At 44.7% G+C, this 24125-nt stretch overlaps 1 long non-coding RNA gene across 4 annotated transcripts in view; it reads right to left on the bottom strand.

Moving 5' to 3' along the window:
- LOC101705899 (uncharacterized) overlaps positions 1 to 21847 on the bottom strand; it is a 46318-nt gene extending 24471 nt beyond the window's left edge. For 3 of the 4 annotated variants that reach the window (XR_205409.4, XR_015453388.1, XR_015453389.1), the window contains exons 1-6: positions 21776 to 21847; positions 21288 to 21320; positions 6962 to 7180; positions 3960 to 4039; positions 1075 to 1210; positions 924 to 986 (exon numbers count right to left, since the gene is read on the bottom strand). This is a non-coding gene — a long non-coding RNA (uncharacterized LOC101705899). The remainder of the gene's footprint in view (positions 1 to 923; positions 987 to 1074; positions 1211 to 3959; positions 4040 to 6961; positions 7181 to 21287; positions 21321 to 21775) is intronic. The other variant, XR_001183719.3, reaches the window with a different exon arrangement.
- Positions 21848 to 24125: the final 2278 nt, after the last annotated feature.

The raw sequence follows: 24125 nt of genomic DNA, 5'->3' as shown, positions 1-24125 counted from the left end.
AGACTCACTGGGAGACTGAGGGAACATGGGGGCGGGTTCTGCTGCTCCCTGGAGCCCTGGTCCTGGGGGCTCTGGGAAGATCTCTTTAGGAAGAGGTTCAGACTGGTGACAAGGCCAGGCCAGAGTCCCTGGCTTGGAAGGGAGTCGAGTGCAGGACCTGGAGTTTTCCCTCCTAGGGGATTTTCCAAGAGCTGCAGGGGCTCCTCTCATCCTCTCTGCACTACTGTAGTGCTGCACCACTGAACTATATAATTGCATATTTGTTCCTGTTGGGTCTTGAAATATTAGGGCCCAGTGTATAATTCCAGGGCTCCTGCACTAAAGATCTTGCCTTGTAACTACAAAATAAAAAGATAAATAATGTGGCCAGGGCTGCAGCCCACGCTGCTCTGCTTAATTAATGGGAAATTTTATTAAGAACAGGGAGAAAACAGTGAACGTCTGCTGCCCAGCCTTCTCAGAGCATCCTAAAGGGACAAGGATGCCTCAGAATAAATCCTGCACCACTTCTGCTAATGGCCTATCTTTGCGCCTTGCTGTGTGTATTTCTGATGGTTTTGTTCTCACAATGGGGAGGAGGTAGGCCACTGTGGCAGAACAGAGGCTAAGACTGAGGCCAGGAAGTTGTTGGAGCAGCAAGTTCATGGATCTTCAGGGGACAGGGACCTTCACCTCCTAGAGAAAGGCACATTCAGGCCAGGTCAAACAGACAAAAATGCAAGAAAATGGAGAGAAATTGCTGTACACTGGGGTGGATGAGATCAAACTAAGTGATTTGTCAAGAATCACAGAATGACAAGAACAGAGAAGAGTCAGGTGGGAGGGATACAGCACAGGAGCCCCAGGGAAACTGAGGCTGAGACAAGTATTGTACTGGCCAAGGATTTCTTTGGGTATTTTGCCAAAGGCTCCAAAGAACCTACCATGGCTCTTCAAATACATGAAACAGGAATCCGGTTTGAGTGCTCTGGACCAGGGCTCTGGACCTGGGTAGTAAGAGAAGGAAGTGCTGGTCATGTTTGGGTGCTGGTCTGGTAGGGCAAGGTGCTATGACACAGAGGGCTATGCACTTACTAGTCATGTCCCTTCCATGGCCTGTACTATGGGCTAAGCAGTGTGCTGAGGACTCCAGGGATCAGCTCTGTCAGCATGGAAAGCCCACCAGGTGTGTTCCGTCTCCAGCTCCACTTCACAGGTAAGACAGCTGGGCCTAGAGACATGATAAAGTTGCCCAAGGTCACAGAGGCAGGAAGTGATAGCACTGCCTGGAAGCAACCTCAGGTAATACAGCTCCAGAATCTGCAGCTCCACCTCAGAGAAGACATTCACAACACTCCAGGGCAGTGGTGGCGAACCTTTTAGAGCTTTCCATGATAACAAACAGCCAGTTGTGGTACGTGTGCCATAGGTTCACCACCACTGCTCTAGGGGAAGGCAGAAGACAGAATCCATGTTCCTTCCTGTTGGCTGCAACCTGGACACTTGAGGGGGGGGGTGTCACTTGGAGAAGGTGGAGGGAATGAAGCTTCCCGACGCCCCCACGTCTCTCTCTCTCCCCCTTCTCTTGCTCTGTCTGCCACTGCCCACCCTCCATCATCTAGCTCTATCTGTCTCTCTCTGTGTTTCTCTCTGTCTCTTTGTTTGCCTTTCTCTCCATGTCTGTCTTTCTCTCCTCTTCCCCCCATATTCCTTCCTTTTCTTCTTGAGAGTAACAGGAATGAGCCTGAGGAAGACACATGACAGCTTGGTGACATCCTGTGTAAGGAGTGTGTTTCTCAGGCTTTTCTAGGGCCAGCAGTGCCCCTCCAACAGTTTATGTTTACATGGTGCCAAGTGCTGGTTATCTGGGTTAAACAAGTCCTGGTAGGCACCTATGTGTTCATAGAAACACCAGTGAGAAAGCAGAACAGGGGCTCAGGTTTAAACCTCACAACTGTTTCTGCCTTGGTTGAAACGATATTAAACAAGACTATTTTGTTCTGAAGACAGTGAATTTAGTGCCAGGTAAATGAGGTGTCAAGAGTGCGTGTGTGTGTGTGTATGGTGTGTATAAGGGTGTAAGGGGGTGGTACAGGGTCCTTGTCTCCTTGTCTCTGAAAAATTTCATTAGTCCCAGCTTTTCTCTCAGCTCACCTGCACAGCATGGTCACCCTGGGAGTAGAAATGCATACTCCGGGCCTGAGGGCCCCAGGATAGCTGCTGTGTGTGGAGATTCTAGTGAGCTAGTGATACAAAGTGTTGGGCCCCCTGTCCAGTGGCCATTGCTGTATTTCCTCCTCTGGTTGCCACTGCATGGGTGGCCCCAGATGTGGGTTACCAGTGCATCCTTCCACTTAATGTGTTCAAGTTTTCGTTTCCAGCTGTGTCAGAAAATAATGGTGCATGTTCTCTGCTCTAGGGATGCCTTCCAGGATCTTGTGAGGATAATTGAAGCACCTGGTTGTCAAGAGCCAATGTCTGTTCCCAGGACTCCCGTTTCCATCAACCAGCTTTTTTCCAGTGGATGGGAGTGCTGAGGTCATGTTCTAGCCCATTAGTACAATCCACCAAATCAGTCCTGGGAACCCCAAATGCTCTTGAGGTCTAAGAGACAAGCAGATGAGAAGCCAGAAGCAATTTTTAATACCACAATCTAAAAGCAAAGCATAAGGGGATAAAAATCTTAAACTCTCTAGCTATAGTGTTGCCCTCTGGGGCCTGAGTCCTGTCTCATCATTTATCTTATTTCTCCTTATCCACTTACGGCCTCAGCAGATGGTCCTCCTCAGGGGATTACCCCCTATGCCAAGATGAAGTGAACTCTTTTCTCCCTAGTCTTAGAGTGGCCTTCCACAACTGCCAACTAGGTGTCCTCATTGTAGTGATATATACTGGGCAGAGGCGATGTTCACCTTCTTCACACCCTTAGCATTTGGAAAGCTCAGACCATGTCCATTTTCACCCCAAATCTTCATAGCCTGAAGGGGTCTCCACCAAGACTCCCCTAGAGATCTAAGGACAGATCTTGGATACACAACTCAAGAGGCTTAATGAGCCAACTGGATATGGTTCATGGGGCCAGGCATGGCCTCCAACACAGAGCTTTCTGTATGGACATCTTGAGTGACAACTGATACACTCAGACTCTTGGATAAAGTGTGCATGCACACGTTGTACACATGGCCATGTTTAAACACACAGGTATGTATAAGAATGGAAATATACTACTTCTGAGTGGAAAGATCCAGATTCCAGTTCTGTGGGATGTGGCTCCCCATGCTCCCTTTCTACCTTACAAAGGCAACTGTTTTTTGATGCAGCACCAAATGCCTCCTTTCAATTTCCAGGAGGTGTCTTTCATTCTAGTGCAACCCCCAGCCATGCATAACTATGCAACCAGGTCTCTTTTCTTTATTTACGTATAACTTCTGTGACCTTGTGTATGAAATGAAGCTGAGAATATTTACCTTGTAGAACTGCAATAAATAAATGGACACAAATGTGCTCTTCAATTATAAACCAAGAGAGCGATGTGATTCATAGTGAACAGGTGCTTGGACACCTGCATGTGTAGTCAAACAGATCTTCCATGGGGGCACGAAGGTTTCCTAACAATGTCTTACAGATTGTAATTGCAGTGCTAGATACTTTGGAGGATGACCAATCCTCAGGCAGCTCAGTATCTGTGCCTTGGAGGTCAGAGAGAGGGCATCTCCTGAGCCAGTGGCTTCCCTCCAGGAGCTAGAGATTCGACATTCTAAGACCAGGCCAAAAGGTCCTTCCTCTCAGCCAGACACAGGTCTCTCTTCTAAGGCAAGAAACAAGTGAGGAAACTAATGGGGATAATAAGGTATTTGTGTGGGGCAGGGAAAGGTATGTGAAAGGAAGGTTCACAAGAGTTCAGGAAATAAAAAATATTGGGTACTATTTCCCACACATGAAGACCCAAACTGTTCCTTTTTCCACAGTAGGAATCATACCCTTTGTGCATCTCTGTGATCCTCATCTGAGATCTAGTTGCTCTTTCCTAGAAGCTGGTGGCAGCCTCCAGTGAAAAGACCTGTACAAGTGATTAAACAAAATTAAGCTGCTGGGTGGAAGATGTAATTGTTACAAACAAAGCATGTCAACTTTATGAAATGCTATTTTTAAGAAAGGTAATGGCTATAGGTTTCTGTGCAGAAGCTTGGTACACCACAGCTTTTGAAGGTAACAGACACTATTCTTCCAGGAGGCTGACATCTTAAAGGTCACAGGTTGTTCCCATTACAGGGAAGGAAAGAGCTTGGATGTTACAGCAAAATACTTGCACAGCAGGGCTGAGATGCTGGTGTTAGAATCAGAGCATCTTCTCTATCAGATAGTTCTGTCTGCTCACACTTGAGCATCTCCATGGAAAGAACAGATGCATGTGGAATGAGAACACCACAGATTACGTGGGAGGCTATTTCAATGAGTGTCCCAAAGACCTCATGCCAGAGACCTTTTCAAGGTAGTGTATGGATTGGAAAAAAGCAAATGAATAAATAATTAAACATTTTATATTGATGCCCCTTATTCATCATTGCTGCAACCACTCTGCACACCTGTGAATGCTCAGTTGTCTGCTCTCTACCTTGGAGCCAGATGTGTATAAAATGCACATTATTAACACCATTTGATGCAGGTAGAGCTTGAGGCACAAACTGGGAGAGCAGAACCCATACAGCGAAACAATGAGGAGCTAAACCAGGAATCAGGAGCTAAATGGATGGCTCCCAAGTAGGTCTGCATGCATCTGGGTAGGGAGAGAATTAGTGAACAACTACATACTACAAACAAGTGCAGATCAGTTGTGCAAACCCTCAGGTGGGAGATGGGCTTGGATCCACAATGCAGAAGCAATAAGGGCTTCCTGCCTCACAGAAGTGTCCCAAGGAGGCAGGCCATGCTCTCCACCTCTCCGCCTCTCAGGTCCACTCCTTGCTTATTGACTTTGAAACTCAGTCACAGCTGCATCCCTCCCAGGAAACCCTCTTCAACACAAGTGGAGAGAAGAGCTCTTGGGCTTGGCCAACTGTGTAGCTGCCTGGACGGCCCCAAACCAGTTCTCGGAGCTGTACTGTCCAGCACCTGAGGCTGTGGTCATGTGTGGCGCTATACCACCTGAAATGTGGCCAGTCTGAGATGAGGTGTGTTCTAGTGTGAAAGACTATCAAACTGCAAACTTCATGCTCAAACAAAGTGAAATATCTCATTGATAATTTTTATATTGATTACATATGGAATTGATATTGTAGCTGTTATTTTAAATAAAATGTATTGTTAAAATTAGTATCACCATCTCTACATTCTAAAATAGGACACTTCAAAGACTTAAAAGAAGTAGATTTCAAATTTCCTCACTACAAAACAAGAATAGTTTGCCTGTGATAAGTCTGATTTGTGATAAGTGTGATTCCATCTCACAATATATAATGTACACACAGGAAATATACATATTTCAATACATCATGTGGTATACCACAAACACATGCACCTTTGTTTATCAATTAAAAATAAATGAATAATAATTTTTTAAAGAAAAATGAAAAGATATATATGTGGCCTGCATATATAGCTGTCATTATGTTTCTATTGGCCTTAATGGATGGTCCTTGACTTAGCCATAGTTCAGCTCGTGATTTTTCAGCCCTATGATGGTGTGAGAGCAATACCCATTCAGTAGAAACCATGCTTTGAATTTTGTTCTTTTGTTGAGATACAGATGCATGGAATGATACTATCTTGCCATGCTGAACAGGACAGCAACACATAGTTTCCCATCAGCCACAAAATAAGGGAAGCAACTGATACTCTACAGTGTGCTGTGTTGCTAAGCACTGATGTTCAGTAGGTGAAGTGGATTAAATGCAGTTTGGACTTCTAAAAGTTTCAGTTGCCCATGGGATTACTGGGACATAGCACCATCATAAGTCAAGGAGCAGTTCTACTTCTCCAGCCCTTGTGCCTAAACCTTGAGAAATCAGTCAAAAGCTCTCCTAGGAAAGGAGCAGGCATGTCTGGTGCAGACCATTTTACCTCATGATCTGAATGAAGCAGCCCTCTCCGTCTACTGAAAGAGATACTGAGGGGCTTGCTCAAGGCCACAAAGGCCCAATGGTCAGGCCTGGGCTAGGGTAGAGAGCTCACGACTCCAAGACCTGTCCTTCTAACGAAACTGAGAATGTTCTTCGCTGTTAAAAAGTATGTATTTAATTTCCTCTCTCTATTAATTCCTTAGCATGGCACAGCTCCAAGCCATCTGAGGCAAGGATTAAATGCTCTCCTGGCCCTGGGACCTCAGAGAAGCCCAACATCATGCTTCAGAGTTAGTGAATCCTTCCAAAATTGCAGCTTACACTTTCTCCTCCCACCAACATACCAGCACCTTCCTACCAAGCTCCCCGACTTAGTGTCAAGTAGAGGGATAAACCAGGCCTGCTTCATGTGTTCACTGAGATTCTGACCTGTGCTCAGGTGTGTCCACCACAGGCACAGTAGGCAGCACCGTTTTAACCAGGGACTGAAACCTGGACATCTGGGTGCTCTGAAAAGAAAACAAAGCCTTGGACCACTCCACCTGCTCCTGGCACGGCAAAGTTGGGACTTACAGACCTTTCAGCCCTCCAAGGAGCTCTTCATGAGCTAGAACTTCACACATCTAGTTATTTAAGGTCCCACAGAGCTCTTTTCTCAGGTGCCTTGTTTCAATTTCCAAAGTCACCTTGGTTTTACACTACCCAGAGTCACTTTATCAGATCTTTCCTTCCAGGACTATGACCATTCTGTCATCTGAAGCAGGAGCCTCTGACTTCTGTCCTTTCTAGGAAGGTTCTCAAAGGTGCAGCAAACACCTGCCAAGGACATTCTTCTCCAAGACAAGCCCCCATGGAAGCTTCACCTCTCGGACCAGCTGTTACGTCTTCTACTAAGAAAAATTATCATCCAGGAGTTGAATTACCTTAGGACACTGCTTTGTCAGGATATGTAGCAAGAAGGGATCCTCTCTGGTCTTCAGTTCCATCCAAGAGCAAGACGCCCGATCAGGAGTCCACAGAGAAGCAGCGACAGAGTCCTGAACTCCTTCCCAGACCGGAAGGCTGGGAGATTGACTGGCGATCTTGGCACCTCATTAGGCCCATCTGGGAACACATGCCATGTCTCCTTCGTAGCTCACCGCCTTAGAGAGAGAGTCATCAAAGGAAATGAAATGTGGAGGAGATGGCTGCACACCTGGCAAATGCCTGAAGTACCCAGGAGAAAATAAATAGGCTCTTGAGTGCAAGGCTGGAAATATCAAGGGACCAGTGAAGTATCACTGAGAGAAATGAGGTAAAAGAGGGACTGAGACAGGTTAAGTCTCTGAAACTGACAGAAAGAGACAGAAATGTCACATGGGCAGCCTACTGAAGATCTAGGGGTTGAGAAATGTGTTTAGAAATTTTTGAGGCCAAAAAGTACTCAATAGTCATATACGTAAAGGAAACAGATTGAGAGTCCCTGTTCAGCTTGTTCTTCTTTGGTAGCATTCTGTGTCCCCGACGCAGAATGAATTGTGTCACCCTCATGTTCCCATATTCCTGAATGCCTTCTTCCATCCTATATTAGAGTACTCAGAACGCTGGTTTATGGGGATCTAATCCCAGGTCCACCCTCACACTAGACCATAAAGCAGAAGTCAGAGCTGATTTTCTTCACATCCCTTGTGCTTGGCACATTGGAGGACTCAATGAATATGTTAAATCAATGAGAGAGAAGTCACTGGAGTGAACTTCAGTGAACAATCAAGGCTAAAACCACCAAGGAAAGGGCAGAGGGCCTCACAAGCATGTGAGGCTGGGAAAGGTGAGCAAGGGAGACTTCAGTGGGGAATGCATCACACCAGGCACTCTTGGGAATTATCCCCAGTGAAGTCATGGCTTTCTAGAAAGATTACAATAACTGAAATATATACAGATATGAAAAAAATCAGAAATAGATCTCTGTCCAAATCTTTGCCCTGAAGTTTGGCAGGCAGATGCATTCCTCTCAAAGCTTGGCAAAGATACACTAGAAAGGGAAGAGATGTTCCATTCTTCTAGGGCTCAGGAGAGAGAGCAGGTGCTGGCCACATGGTATCATTTGGAACACATACTCATCTCAAAAGTCTCCCATTCTCAGGACATAACCACTGTTCCCTTCTTTAGGTCAATAGGTATTTCTTAAATGCTCACATGAGGACCCAGAACTGTGAGACATGTTATAGATGTAGAGGGGACAGCAGTTGACTTTGCTTTCAAATTACTTAGACTCTTTTTCTGCCCAGAATTCTTCTATGTCAGGAAAGAAACTAAAATTCTTACCATCAGAAGACCAAAAGTGACAAGGAGGGGAGACTTCTTCACTCTGCTCATTGATGCCTTCTTAATTAACTTAACATAGGGTCTGTGGGTTTAAGTATAATTTGTGAGGAAGAATCTTCATGTTGTTACCTTCCTATATGGTCAAGATTTTTATAGGACATAACAACAGGCAAAGGTAAGCCATAGATGTTGGAGTAAACTCAGAACGGGAGATAGTGCAATCAAGATAAAGTGGCAATCTCACAAGTGTATCCTGGGCCTTCTTGCTGAAATCTTGCTGCAAAGTAAGGCAGGAGAATAGAGCAAACTGACTCTCCATACCAATAATGTCCAAGTGTATAGTCCTTTATTTACTCCACACGTTTCTTGAGCATCAATGTTGTGCCAAGAAATATTTTAGAACCAGAGTACAAGAATGAACAAGGAAGACAAAAGTAACTGACCCCAAGGAACTTATATTCTCCTAGGTATTGAGAGTGTGGCAAATTCAAATAGAGGGATCAGGATAGGCTTTTCTGGCCAAATGACTTTTGAGCAGGAACCTGAGGAGGTAAAAGAGCAAGCTGTAGAACATCTAGAGAAAAGAACATTGCAAACAAAAAGAACACAAGCATAAATAAAGTCTCCCAGCTATGAAAAGGACCGAGGTTGAAACTAACCATTCTCCAGGGTAAGAGCCCTCCCTATTCCCTATAGCAACAAATCTAAATTACTCAACCCGACTTTCAGTGTCTTCCAGCACTAATCAGGCTCACTCTCCTAACTCCCTAGGACAGTTCCTCTGGCCCACCTGGACCAGCTCACAAACACTTTCATACAAAGCTCATTCCTTCTCTAGGTTGCTGTCACCTTCCACCCAATAACAGTCATAAAACACAATTATTCAAGATATATTGGGCTCTGATGTACGGGGCAGAGTCACAGCCATCAAGAAAGATTGTCGTAGGAGGAAACTCCTCAAAATTGACAGGGGATCCAGTTTCTACCTCACTGAATCTGTCTACACCCAAGCCTCATTCACCTATATGCCTTGTAGCCTCTTTCTGTCTGCCTAGAAGTAGGAATCACATGGGTCTATGGAGTCAACCAGCTTCAGTACCCAACTGGATCTGGTTCATGTTCAGTGAGATCACTCTCTCCTGTGTCCTTAATAATCTTGATTAACTAATGCTAGACTTTGGTTATTTTCATTTCCATGACCTACTTTGTTCCCTCTTTCAGGGCTGTACTATTAGAAACTGCCTGTTTCAACTAATCTTACCTGTATAAACTTGGAAAGACTCTTCCTCTCTCTACACTCCATATTCATCATGAGTTAGAATGAGAGTGTGGAACTTGAAAATGTAGAAGGTCTCTGCTGGCTCTGGCATTCCAAGATTTCATGTCCAATTCACACCTTGCTGACTCTGCTAATGTGGCTTTCTGACATTCACTCTTTAAGTAATCTTCATGAAGTCTCTGCTCCACACAACACATTATTGGGTCTTGGATAAAGATATGCAAGACTCAGCCCTTGCTCCAGGAGAGTTCACCAAACCCATTGGCCACCAAAGCCATGCTGTGTGATTAGCACTGTGACAGGATGTGAACACCCTTATTCAGGCAGGAAAGTGCAGTTGGGGTCATCCAAGCAAGCTTCCCTGGTGATGCAAGAGCTTCATCTTGAAGACTATGTAGGAGAACTAAGTGCAGGAATGTGACCATTAATCATGATATGTTAGCTGGACTAGATTAAAAATTGTTCAGCAGAGCCAGACATGGTGGCACATGCCTGGAAGCCCAGCACTCCGGGAAACTGAAACAGGAGGATCACAAGTTTAAGCCCACCTTGGGCATCTTAGTAAACTAGTGAGACTCTGCCTCAAAATAAGACATAAAAAAGGATTGAGGGCATAGCTCAGTACAAAAGCCCTAGGTTCAATCTCCAGTGTTGTAGGAGAAAAAAGGGAAGGGAAGGGAAGGAAAGGGGGGGGAGGGGGGAGGGGAGGGGGGGACAGAGCAGATTAGTAAAGCACACCTGTGGGTGTGTCTGTGGGCTATTTCCAGAGACGACCACCATGTAGGCCAGAAGACTGAGGAAGTCCCACCCTGACTGTGGCCAGCATTATCTAATAAGCTTGTGGCCCAGAAGGAATAAGAGGAGGAAGAAGAGGAAGCTGGCCTGAGTTTGTCAAGCTCAATTCTGCTTGAGCAAGTTCAACTTTTGCTGCTGCCATCACCTGTGGACATCGGACTTCAGCCTCCTCAGCCTTTCAACTGAGCCTAACGCCAGTGGCTCTCCAGGGGCTTCCAGGCCTTCAGTCTTGGTCTGGCACTGCATCCTGGATCTCTCTTGTTCTGCAGCTTCTAGCTTTGTGGACTAAGCAGCTACTGGACCCTCTAGTTCCCCACCGATGTCTCCAGCAGACAGCCGTCATGGTCTGTCCTACCTCTGATCCTATAAACTTACCTAATAAATGCCTTTGCATAATTATGTGTGCATATACTTTTTCCTATTGATGCTATATCTCTAGAGTATCTTAACTAATACAGGCATTGTAGCAGAGATGTTCTAAGCAAAGGAGAAAGTTTGTGCAACAAGCACGAAAGAACTAGAATCATTTAGGAACTTCCAGTAGAAGGGGAAGGATGAGGAACCAGGCAGGTGTAGGTGCCGCACAAGAAATAACATTACATTCAGGGACCAGATTATGATAGACCGTGAATGGCATTTTGAGGAGTTTGATTATAAACTTAAAAGGAGTTGAGATCTATAATGTATTTAAAGTAAGAGGGTAACACAATTGCTTCCAGAAAGACGCTTCCAGGGCACTGAGAAGAAAGAATCTGAGAAGGGAGAAGAAGCAAAAGACAAGGAACATAGTTGGGTTTGTGCAATTTTCCAAGTAACAGTGATAAAAACCTGTCAAGGAAGTTGAGAAGCCCAGAGAGGACCCTACCTTGATATAATTAATAGAAAACATCAGGAGATTATAGTGACCAGTAGGTTTGGGTGAGGTAGGAGAAATTAAGTTTCTGGCTGGAATGATTAAGTAGATGGTAACTGCCTTCAACAGTTAATGAGAAAAAAAAATGAGAAAGTTGGAATTCAGACTTAATGATGCTAAACTTCAGCTACAACGCCCTTATCTGTAAACCTGCTTACCTCTTATTTCAAAATTTCTGACTGTCACTTTAAGACTGCACTCTACAGAGTATCACTGTCTGCATTCCATTAGCATTTAGATATGATATCTACTTTTTCAGCAATTCCTTTGGTTTGAATTCCACGTTTGAATTCCATCTTGAATCTTGTGGGAAATCTCATCATGAATTTAAGCCCTGAATTCTCTATTTCTAGGGACCCTCTGGCACCCAGCACACTCCTCAGCTCAGAAGAAATGTTTCTGTCCCCACCCTGTTGTCCAAGTCACAAGTAGAGCCAGCGCCAGGAGCCCAGGAGACAAGGTAGGCAGGAGAGATAAGACGTCCCCTCTCCCCCATGCTTCAAGAACACATGTCCCTCAGCACGGAGGGCAGAATCGAGCTGCTCATTTCATGTTCATTCTTTTACGTTTCTGTTTTGAAATTTGATGTACAAAAGCTCACAGGCTGTAGTAGGCAATCAATCCAAACAGAATGTGTGGGGCCAGTGGAGCAAGCAGAACATGTTTCTGAGGCCCGGTTTTCTTTCTCCTTATGATTTTTCTGTGCCATACAGAAAAATCTTTCTCATAACACAGAGAAAACTCATGGAGATGAATGAGATAACAGACTCCACTCTCTCCTTTACGAAAGGGAGTGGGGATGTTGAATATGAGTATCTGGGTAAAAACACATGGCCGTGCCTACAGTCAGTGAGATTTTTAAGAGAAAGCCACTTGGACACCAGTTACCTTTGTGACCTCGCAAGGACAGGGAGAGGAAAGAGAAAGAAAGGAGAAGAAATGAGTCCAGAAAAGAGTCCAGGGAAGGAAAACTCCAGATAAAAAGGAGAGGGGAGAGGAGTGTTCTGTACTTGTATTCTCTCCAAGGAAAGAAGACTGAATAAACAGGTACTGAATGAGTCAAGACCTCATTTTATTTAATTCTCCCAGCAATGCCTTAGTTTTTCTCATTATTATTGTTGCCTGATGGCCTTGGTAGTTCAAGGCCCTACTAAGCACAAGGTTATTTTTCCTTTTTCTTCAAAAGCCAAGAAGGATTTAACCTCTATATCTTTAAGTGAAGAACAAAAAGGGGAGAGAAACAAACCCAAAATGTGTTTTAATTTCAAAGCATCTTTCTAAAAAATTCTTCTATGTTCTGGTAAGTATATAACATACAATTTATCATTTTAACTTTTTAAGTGTATGCAGTTCAGTAGCATTAAGTACAATTTTCCCCCTCTTAGACATAAGGGATGTGCATGAAACCATTCAGAGTACAAAATCTTATATCTACTATGATTTTGCTATAGATACAAAATCTGTGATAAAAATTAATTTATAAATAAGACTCCATAAAAGATTAACTGTAACTAATAATAAAACAAAACAGTGTTAACAGGATACTGTCATGAAAATTATGTGAATGTATTCTCTCTCTCTCTCTCCCCCCTTCTCTCTCTGTTTCTCTGTTTCACTCTCAAAACATCTCATTGTACTTGCATCTTTGTACTGAAAAGATCCACTTTGTGTGTTTCTTTGGTATATTTGAGTTGCCAACATCATATTCTTGTTCTTTGGGTCCATTATTAAGTACAGTAAGTTACTTGAACACAGTGCTGTGATACTAGGAGAGTTGTTTTCCTAAATGAGATGGCTGTGAAGTAACTAATGTGCAGGTAGCCTACACAGAATGGATACTCTGGACAAAGGGATGATGCACATGCCAGGCAAGAGTAGCAATGGCACAAGATTTTATCAAGCAATCAGAATGGCATGCAGTTTAAAATTGACTTTTGAGAGTAGTATGCTATTTAAAACTTGTGAGGGGATGTTGCTCAATGGAAGAGTGCTCGTTTAGAATATGGGAGGCCCTAGGTTTGTTCTGCAGCAACACACATACAAAAGAATCTCTTACCAGCTGCAATGGAACACACTTGTGGTCCCAGAAGGCTGGGGCAGCAGGACTTCTTTAGCCCATAAATTTTAGACCAGACCACACAACATAGTGAGACCCTGTCTCAAAACTAGTAGACTAGATAGATAGATAGATAGATAGGAAGAATTGTTTATTTCTGAATATTTTCTTTTAATATTTTAGGGCCATAGTTGATTCTGGGCAAATAAGCAAGACTCTAGGTAAGGGGAGGACTACTGTACGTTCACTTTGTTTTGTAACCATCACCACTGTCCATCTTTAGAATGTCTTCATTATCCCAAACTGAAACTCTACCCATTAAACTGTGACTCCCCAATCCTTCCTACACAAATCTGATAGCTACTATTCTACTTCCTGTCTCTAGGAATTTGACTACCATGAGTACTTCATATAAGTGGAACTACATAATATCTGTGACTTATTTTACTTAGAAAGAAACAAGTCCTCTTCTTAGCCAAGGGGTGATTAAATACGTCTGGCTTACTTCACTTAGAGTTATGTTTTCAAGGTTGTAGCATATATCAGAACTTCATTTATTTTTAAGACTGAATAATATTTTATTTTTATCCATATGCCACATTGATCCATTCATCTGTTAATGGCTGTTCCAGTTGTTTTCATCTGTCAGCTATTGTGAATAATACTGTTATGAAAAATTGATGGACAACTATCTCTTTAAGTCCTGATTATCAATTTTGGGGGTAGGTACGTATGTAGGAATCCTATTGCTAGATCATATGGTGGCTCTATGTTTATCATTTTGAGGAATCACTACACTGTTTTACACTGGGACTGCATCATTTTACACACTCACCAGCAATATGTAAAGGTTCCAATTTTCCTTATCTTCACCACTTGTCACTCTTAGTTTTTGTTTTCTTTCTTTATAATGAGTATGATAAAGCATTCCTAATGATCACATTTTGCCATATTATTTTTATTTTACAAATGAGGAAAATAAGGCTCAGCAAAGTTAACTAATATCCTATAAACATAAAGTTGCCTGAAAAAATCAGGACTTTTTTTTCTGTACTAGGGATTGAACTCAAGGCCTCCATACTGAGCTACATCCTCAGCTTATTTTATTTTTTATTTTGAGACAAGCTTTTGTTAAGTCTCTAAATTCTCCATGCTGTGCTTGAACTTATAATTGTCCTACCTCAACCTCCCAGAGTGCTGAGATTATAAGTGTGAACCACCATGCTTGGTTCGAGACCTCTTTTGACCCACCTGGCCAGTTGATTCTCCTCCCTGCTTAAGCCTTGGTTGAAGATTAGAGTGTTTTACTAAGTGTTTAAACAGTAGTTTAAGATATATATGTGTGTATATATATGTAGTTTAAGATATATGTGGTGAAGAAACAAAAAAGATATATATATAGTGAATATATCATGTATATATATATATATATATATATATATATATATATATTCATTCACTTCAAGCCAGTTTTAATTCCAAACAAACACACCAGTCAGCAGAAAAGAAGGCCCTTTCACACCCAAGGGATGATCTAAATGTGAGTGAAAAGGAGAGAGAAAAGCCTCTAAATCTCATGTAAACCCTGTGGATGTACTCGGCTTATTGAGAACATGAAATGCATGCAGAGATTCTCCCCCAGTGGATGAAGAAGTGACATCAATTCCCAACCACCACCACCACCCCCAAAAAAAACAAAGCAGCCATGAAGCTCAGAGATGATTTGCTTAACCAAGTAGTAGATTCATGGTAGCTACTGGATGATAAAGACATGCAAGACATAGCTAACCACCTGGAGTGGCACCGCTTACTGAAGTCCTACCAAGTGTCAGGTGCCTCATCTGGCTTTGGTAATGTCACTCTGACAGTGGTGTATCACTATCACTGACTTACAGATAAGGAAAACCTGTGGCTCAGAGAGAAGGTCACAGCACATTGTAAAACAATGGAGCCAGCATCTGAGCTCTGATCTGTCTGATTTCAAAACCTTCTTTCCTACTTCAACCACTCTGTCCATGGGATACACAGACACCTAGAAGCACCTAGCTATGGCCAGGAGACAAGCACAGCCAAGCATGGCATACCTTCCTCCAGCTTCATTTTTCATCAAAGATTTGAGAACAACAGTCAAAATTTAAAAAAAAAAAAATTTTTGTGTTAAAAATACACATTACAAAGTAGAATGCAAAATTTGCAAAAAATTTTCTAAGATAAAACACAGGGCTTCAAAGAAATTTCACACTGACAGCTGCCTTAGGCAAGACTCCCAGATCCCTGGGGGTATATATGCGTGCCTCTGCTGATAGGGCTCCTTCCTGGAAAAACATGGAGCTATGCTGCTTTACATTAGGGCCTGAGAACTTGTGCTTTAGAGACCCACCAGTTTGGTTTTGAAATCTGGTTCTGAGTTTCCTTTTTTCTGAATCTCATTTTCCTCACTTACAAAATTGGGGAAAAAATAGTATACCTGCTCCACAGAGTTGCTGCAGGATTAAATGAATAATATACATAGAATCCTTATAATAGTTCCTAGCAAACAATAAGCACTATATAAAGGTTCATCTTCTTGTCATTTTTTACTTTGAGCCTGTTTATTTATAAAATGAGATATTACATGCAAAGCACAGAGCACAGACCTGGAAAGTGGTACGCTCTGTACAAATGTCACAAATAATGACAGTTCTTTCAGTTCTTACATTAGCATTGTTACTGTGGTATCATGCTGCCATTTCTAGGAGAAAGTCAAGAAAGAGTCCTGTATCGGTCAGCTTTCCATTGCTGGACACAACACCTTACACATCCATAATTTGAAGGAGGAGAGGTTCAATTTCCCTCAGTCCATGCAAGCTGGCTCCAAGGCAGGAACTTTACAGTGGAAGGGTGTGGCAAAGCAAAGCTGCTTAGTTTTGGGTGGCCAGGAAGTAGAGTAGGGGAATAACACCAGAGAGGAAGGGATGAGAAACCATGCCCTCCGCCCAGGCCATGCCTCCATGACCCACCCAGAATCACCAAGAAGTGTGCTCCACAAGTCTTCTGTGTGGATTCCAGAAGCCAATCAAGTTGACACTCCACCTTCACTACCACTAGCCCAAATCTGTTGATGTTGTTTTCATGGATTTCATCTCCCTTGATATTTCACCCGTAAGCAGGTATTCATAGAAAGCCGAATCCCAGTCTCTCTGAACCACAGAGTTGACATAATTTGACACTTCTGAATTGTTGGGTGGGGTTACTGTGATGCATAGGAGAAATACCTAACAAGATATACTCTTACCCCTTATCTCTTCCAATCCGCAAGGCATCCTCAGCCTTCATCCTCTTCCAGGAAGGCTGGCAGAATGACCCCTGTCCCTTATCACCCGCAAACCCTTTGCAAGCAGCATGTCATCGGGTGCACATTCTTTTGCATCTGTACATCTTGCTTTGGGCTGATCATTATGTATGATCATAAACTATAGCTGATTGCAATCTGTACCACCACTCACAGGTATAAGTGGCTGGGTCCCATCAATAATAATTGCCAAATAGCCATGTTGTCCCTGGAGTACAGGACCCTAACAGCCCACCTCAGTGTCCCTGGAAAATTTGCCCTACAGCATCCAAGAATGCCTTTGGGCATCCCTGGGGTGCCCAGGAGCAGCTTCAGGCATGGGGGAAGCACTGCTAGACAGTCACTGTTCAGATAGTGCTGCCTGGCTTCCCCTATACAGTTGACAAGGGACACCTGCTCAGCTTGTGCCCCATCCCCACTCTGTCCACATTGTCTGCACAGAATCATTCGGAACCAGAAAGATAAAGTCCAGCTTCTTTAGCTTTGCATCTACCTGCTCCCTCCTCCCTTGCTGGAGTTCTTCCCTTGGCAGGAGGGAAAGGGCACCTGTCCCCACAGTGGTTGCCCTGTCTCTTCCAGTCCCCAGCCCAGCCACAATAACAATATCTCATCCAAACAAACAAACCTCCTGGGATCTGAAAAAAGGCATAAAAGTTGGTATTCTACAAAACCCTCCAATGCAGAGCAACAATGTAAATGGATCATTGTCACATTTCCTATACACCAACAAATGAACTGGGGCTCAGCTAGGACACTTGGTTTTATATAATTGTTTTAACCTGTTCCACCTCAGAAAACACACTCACATACACTGCTTCACATTGGAGAAGGCTGGCTGAAATGCTTTCTTGAAGGTCCAAACTGGGAATGGACAAGGTAAATTGCAAAGAGTCCACTGCTCAGAGTGGTTTTGTTGTCTTGTATCATAACAAGAGCTCTCAAAAGCTCCTGGGCACTGTGCCACCCATCCTCTGGCTGGAGGACAAGCAATTCTGGCACAGTTTATCCACCTTCTGGTGAAGGTGCCAGGGACCATTTCTTCACTCACCATCTTCCCAGTTTCTCTCCAAGAGAGGCAGATGGAGGAGGTCAGTGGAGGGCCAGCCATTCCCTGGGCTCTTCTCCCAGCTGTCAGCCCTCAATGGCCTGCACACGGACAACAGATTAGCTAAGCAGTGCTGGATGCTAGAACAGGATGCTGACCGTGGAGAAGGACTGTGGGGAAGGGGTGTCGGTGGCAGTGCCTGAGCCTTCTCTGGGGGAGGTAGCTGCTATGAGAAGGAGGAGAGGGGATAGGAGGAGCATTCCTGAAAAACAAAGCAGCAGAAGGAAGGACACTGGCTCCTGAACCACTCTGGGATTGGACATCACTTCCACATCATCCCTATGATGGAGCAGAACCTCCAGACCCTGACTTCAGACTTTCAGGACTAGCAATAAGGATGTCAAAAGCAAGTCAAGGTCTGAGTGACAGGAAAAGGAAAACAAATAAAAGGGGACATAAAGAGAAATGTGGGCTAGAAGAAAACATCCAGGCCCATCTCAGTTTCTGGTATGCGTTAACCACTTAGTGAAGGTTAGAAGGGAAGGCAGGAGTGGGAACATCAGGAGAACTAGAGGAGGCAGTATGCAGGCTAGAAAGAAAGTAAAGCAGAGCAAGGAGAGAAAGGGTAGACTGAAAAAGCTGAAGGAAGAGCAAGGAAGGATGGAGAGAATGTAAGTTAAGAGCATCATGGCGAGGAGAGCAGGTTTTAGGGGGAAGCTGACCGAGCCTTTCACCTGCAGCAGAAAGGACCGCAGCCCAAAGCAGCCAATGAACAAGCACTGTGGCCCTTCCCACCGATGGCAATGGCAAAGCTCTCCCCATTCTCCTCTGACATCTTTCCTTTTTTCTTTTTTTTCTTTCTTTTCTTTTCTTTTTTCTTTTCTTTACTTTTTTTTTTTTTTTTTTTTTTTGGTGCCTGGGATCAAACTCGGGACCTTGTGCTTGCAAGGCAAATGGTGGCACAACTAAGCTAAATCCCTGGCCTTCTCCTCCAACATCTTAGGTAATACAGCAGGATCTTGGAGGGACATGCTATATTTTATTGGTTAGCACCAAGTCGGAGGTTTCCTCTACACTCAGGAGGAGGGTCTAGACCAGGGTGCATCCCTGAGAAAGTCAGTCTCCGCGGTCCACACTTTCCTGTAAAATGATACTTTAGAACAGTACTTTTCACACCATGGTGGTTTCAATGGTTAAATAAATGAATATCTGTAAAGCACTTTAAATAATGGCTGGTCCCCATAGTATGTATGGCATGTGCTTGTTGAATGTTTTAAAAATAAGTCACTGAACTTGACAGAAATCTTCATACAGTAAGTACTCAGTAAGGAGACACCTGCCACAGGGCTGGAACCAGGTGCTCTTGGCCCCAGACTGTGTCCTGTCCCTTTGTGGTGGCAGAGAAGTGGGGATTAATGCTCAGGGTGGGGCCTCTGAGGTTCTGGATGACCAAGGCACAGGTCTGACTCTGCAGATCCAGTATACACTCCTGTCCTCTCTCCTCTGGGCTGGGGGCTGTCCTCCCACCAAGGCCTCTCCTGTCCAGCCAAACAGGCCTGCAGCTGCCCAGGATCACCCGCTTCTCCCTAGCTCCCTTTGTTCCAAAAAGATGGGGTGTGGGGGCTCTGGAGCCCTGCCTGGCCTCTTAGTCCCTCCCATCCTTCCAGCAGAAACCCGAGCAAGCTGCCTCCCCATGCATCCTCCCCTTTCTAATCTAATTTATGCATTGCTTTCTTCTATTTGCAAAACATAAGAAACCCTTAGAAGTAAGAGGCTGCTTTCCATTTCTGAGGTGGGCTCGCTGGCTGCCACGCACACTCACACGCATATATTTGAACAAGTTTGATTCAGTGTAGCTGACACAAAAACCACTTAGTCGTTTCTCCTACATCATCCTAAGTTAATACTCCTGACAGGCTGCAGGAGGCTTTTCAGCAATTTTTCTATTTCAGCTTTTTTCCCCTCTGCCTCCTGCCACCTCCCCACCTCCCCCTTATCCTGCTATAAAATTTGCTTTCTACTCAAAACCTGACCAAACCTTTGCAATTTGTATCCATCGCATCTTAAGACCAAATTGAAAGGCGAGCAGGACTCTGACTGGGAGCAGGGCAGCTGGGCCTTGCAGGGATGGATTCTATTTGTGCTTGATGTAGGGAATTTAACTGTTCAGGAGAGATAAGAGATGTGCTTACTTCCATCCCTTCATCAGGAGCGCTGATGGACCTGAGCAGTCTCAGCTCACCTGCTTAGTTTCCTACCTGGCTGGGGGTAGGCTTTATATCCTGCAGGAGGGATTTCCAAAGTCTCAGGGCCCTTCCTCAGATAAGATCTCTGTGCCCAAAGGGGAGAGTTTGGATCTTTGGATCTGGGCTCTCTCTCTCTCTCTCTCTCTCTCTCTCTCCTTCTTCCTTCCCTTCCTCCTCTCCTCTTTCCTTCTCTTTTAATCTCTGCCCCTGTCTGTCTTTGTTTCTCTGTCTCTGCCTTTCTGTCTCTGTCTTTCACCAGCACACACACCACCCAAGCCTGTGAACCTGATGCCCAGGTGTAAATCTTCCCTTCTCCCAACCCCGCCCCCTTACCTTTGTGCTGGCCTCTGCCCTTTCTGGTATTCCCAGAGCATCAAGCCCCCCTTGGGAGCATTTGCAGCTGGGCAGTGTAGGGGAGGAGGGGATTTGCAGATGAGCCACCAGGAGCTCAGCTTTCCCTGAAGCATCACCAGGAAAGTGGTCCCAGCTCTGCCATCCACAGAAGACCCCTGGCTAAAGGCGCCTCCTCTCCTCAGCCCCTCAGCCGAGGTCCATGGTTTCCAAGGCTAGCGGCCAGCAGGGGGCAAGCTGGCCTCACAGCTGGCAGCCCAGGAGCCAGGACAGTCTGCAGAGGGCAGGGCTGAGTAGCAACCAGCAGCTAACCTCACAAGAGAGACAGTTATTTAAGGCCCAAACTCCTCTGCTGGTGGGATCGTATTTCCTGAGGAGCCCTAAGACTCAGGGCCAGCCAGGAGGAGGGCTGAGCTGCCTGAGACTGTTAAAAGCACAAAACTGCCACCCCTGTCTCTGGATCCTGTAGTGTTCCATAGCTGGGGTAGGCCTGGGCTGCTGACATCTCCTCCCACCCTAGTCCTCTCCCACCCCTGAAAACTGTGAAGGAAGGCTATCACAGCTTAGCACTTCCTGGATGCACTCTGTCTTCCTCTGCCACAAATCTCACTGCTACCATCTCCATTTTGGAGATGAGAAAACTGAGTCTGAGAGGGGTCATAAACCAGTTTGCTCTGGTACTGGCTGACCTGCCTCCCAATTTGCCCTCAGCCAGCTGCAAAACACATCCTCACTCTTTACTCAACTGTGTGATGCTGGGCCAGTTGCTTGGCATCTCTGAGATAGATACCTTGTCTAAGGAATGCACAGATAGAGCTAGAACAAGGTGTGTTAACCTGGGCCCATGAGTAGGTTTGGGAAACCACAAATTCCCTGCAAATATTAGGTAAGAACTCATATGCATGAGTATTGGGAATGTATGTATTTACCTGAGAAAATAGTTGGTAATTTCTCCAAGGGATCTGTGAGCAAAAAAAATTGAGAACGATTATGATTGATGGCCTCCAAGTCCCTTCCAGCTCTGACATTTAGATACAGATGAGTGATCATCTAATAAAGGAATTGCAGGTCCGTGGCAGATATCTAAGGGCCCTGATGTTTAGCACCCACTGTGGACAGAGCAAAGGCTTCAGAGGATCAGAAGCACCTCTGAGCTCCCCGCTTCTTATCTAGTGGCAGATATTCTCCTGGGGAGAAGGGCTGTCCACAGCCCTAGTAATCAGAGGCTTCTCCAGCCTCAGCTCCCAACCCCAGCCAGGGCAATATCTGCTAGGCCATGTCAGCACAGCTTTCTGTCACTAGGTCTTTGTAGGGTCCCACATAGCAGCTCCAGAGAGTGGTGGGAAACAGACCAGGTCTTCTGGGGGAACCCCAATGCTATACTGTTTTGGGCAGAAATGAGGAAAATTTTACTCACCTTTATCCCAATTTGCTCTTGTTGCCAATCTATCTGTTCTAAAATCAAATCAGGTTACAAGAGCTATGGGACTTTAATCCCTGATGCAAGAGAGGAAGTTGTCATGAATCAACACCAAAAGCAGTCTAAAGGCAAAAGAGGTAGCCAGAGGAGAAGATGAACCTTTCTGTTTTGCATTGTGACAACTGGGATGCTGGGTATTGGTAACATGTCAGCATGTCTCAGATGCACTTGGGCCAGGATGACAGAGCTACATCCTTCAGCTGGGCTGGGTCCCTAGTCACTGTCAGAAGCCTGGTGATTGAGAGCCACAGCCAGATGGCCTGCCTGCCACCTTCTTACCTCCTCCTGCCTCCACTCTGCTTGAGCCCTTTAGTTGAATCTATATAGAACCTGTGCAATATGTCACCTGCACAGATCAGGAGTAACGATGCACGCGGGTACCAGGCAGCCCTGGTAGGCAGGCTGGAGCCAAGGCCAGGGCAAGAGGAATAGCTTTGTGCTATTCATTAATGCTTTCCTTAATGTAAGCTAATAGAGTATTCTTTCATAATGACTTTACTTTCTCTTTTACTTTGCAAATATTGGTGGAATACAAAGTTTGCTCAAGTTTCCCTAAAATGTGTGTTTGGATCAGTTGGTATTGGAAATTTAAATTCTCAATAGAGCTGCAAATTAGCCAGTGCCCACCAGTCCAGGAAGTCCCATCTGGCTGTGGTACAAAGCCTCCCACCATGGACTGAACTTGAAAAACAGAGATCTACACACATGCTCGAAAGCTTGGGTAAGAAGATAAGAAGACAAGGTTTGATTCTGAAGGGCAGGGCAAATGAGAAAGACAGTGTAGGAAGGCTCTGCCAGAATCAGTGGGGAGTAATGTGGAAAAGGTGGGCCACCTGTGATGATGGGATTTAGAGGGTGGAGTATGGAAAGGTAGAGATACAAACAGGTCATTATCATCAGCTCCAGAAAATAAGGCAAGGTGGAGACCAGCCCCTGAGGCAGGAAAAGGGACTCTGCCCTAGATACCAGACACCTATATACTTCTGGACATTTGGTCTTAGAAACCAGATAGAAATCACCCCTGAACTAGGGAAGAAGGTCCACAGAATGCTAGCAGCAAGACTCCCTTGATGCTGAATTCTCTCCATTGATCCTAAGGATGGTCCTGAACATGGGCTGATGTTAGGCAACAGATACAGCTTAGGTGGCTCCCAGTGGTGACCCAGTGGCCCCAGGCCTAAGAAGAGGAGACAGTGAAGGCAGGATCATGGTCTCAGGAAAAAACCAAAACAAATACACAATTGCTTGGTGTCCAGTGGCGTCCTTCTGTGGGCCATTCTGATGCTCCCATGGCTAGAGCGGGACTGACAAGAAAGCTTGACAAAGGTTCCACCCCCATGATGATCTTCCAGGGGAAATGTACTAGAAGACACAGCATTTCTTTTCCCAAAGCAATGTATGACAAGGCTCAAAATCTCATTAGGGTTGCAGATTCCAATCCTATAGGCAACAATGGGGAGTTTGCACTAGGTCCCTTGATACCAGCCTGGGCCAAGGGACCTTAGAGATGATTGCTACAGAAGGCAGCAGGGTGTGGATGGGGTGATGCTCACAGGCTTGATTCTGCTCTGGCTTCTCAGGGAGCTCCCTGGTCCATGGGGAGCTGCCCAGACAATGTGGTGATGACTTCTGAAAGGAGATTTTCACAAAGGCAATTAGGTTCTGATTGTGGGTAGGAGTGAGTGATGAGCAACCCTCATTGAGCACTGACACCTGGACCATCCCAGTCCCCCAGTCATCATCCAGGAATCCTTGTCCTCACCTGGCAGCTGAGCTTCTCTGGCAACAATCATGGGATTTAGGATCAGACCAGAGTTCAAATGCTGGCTCTCCACCAACTAACTGTAACATCTTGGAATAATAAGTTAACCTCTCTGAGCTTCTGTATGTTAGATAATGAAGATAACAGAACTTATTTCACTGAGTTTTAAAAAAGACTGAATTATAACAATGACATTTGCATCACCTAGTAGGTCCTAGGCACCGTACTAAGTGGTTTATGTGAATTATCTTGTCTAAAGGGATTGTAGGCTTCATCTCAGTGCCCTTAGTTTCTTTTGCCTGTTTAGAGCTATTGACATCTGAGCTCACTGGGTAGGTAGTAGCTATGTAATTGTAGATCTCGTGTCCTTAAGGAAATAAACAGTTCTTGTATTAGTTCGTATTCTGTTGCTATAACAAAATGTCAGAGGCTGGGTGATATAGAAAAGAAAGAGGTGTATTTAATTTGCAATTTTGTCTGAAAGTTCAAGACCAGGCAGCACCATTGGTTTGGTTCTGGTATGGA

Source organism: Heterocephalus glaber, unplaced genomic scaffold (assembly GCF_053883595.1).
Source record: "Heterocephalus glaber isolate CG9 unplaced genomic scaffold, H.glaber_assembly_v1.0 deba00001460, whole genome shotgun sequence".
Classification (NCBI taxonomy): Eukaryota; Metazoa; Chordata; class Mammalia; order Rodentia; family Bathyergidae; genus Heterocephalus; species Heterocephalus glaber.
The sequence above is the reverse complement of the archived record's forward strand: the minus strand, read 5'-3'. Positions and strand labels throughout refer to the sequence as shown.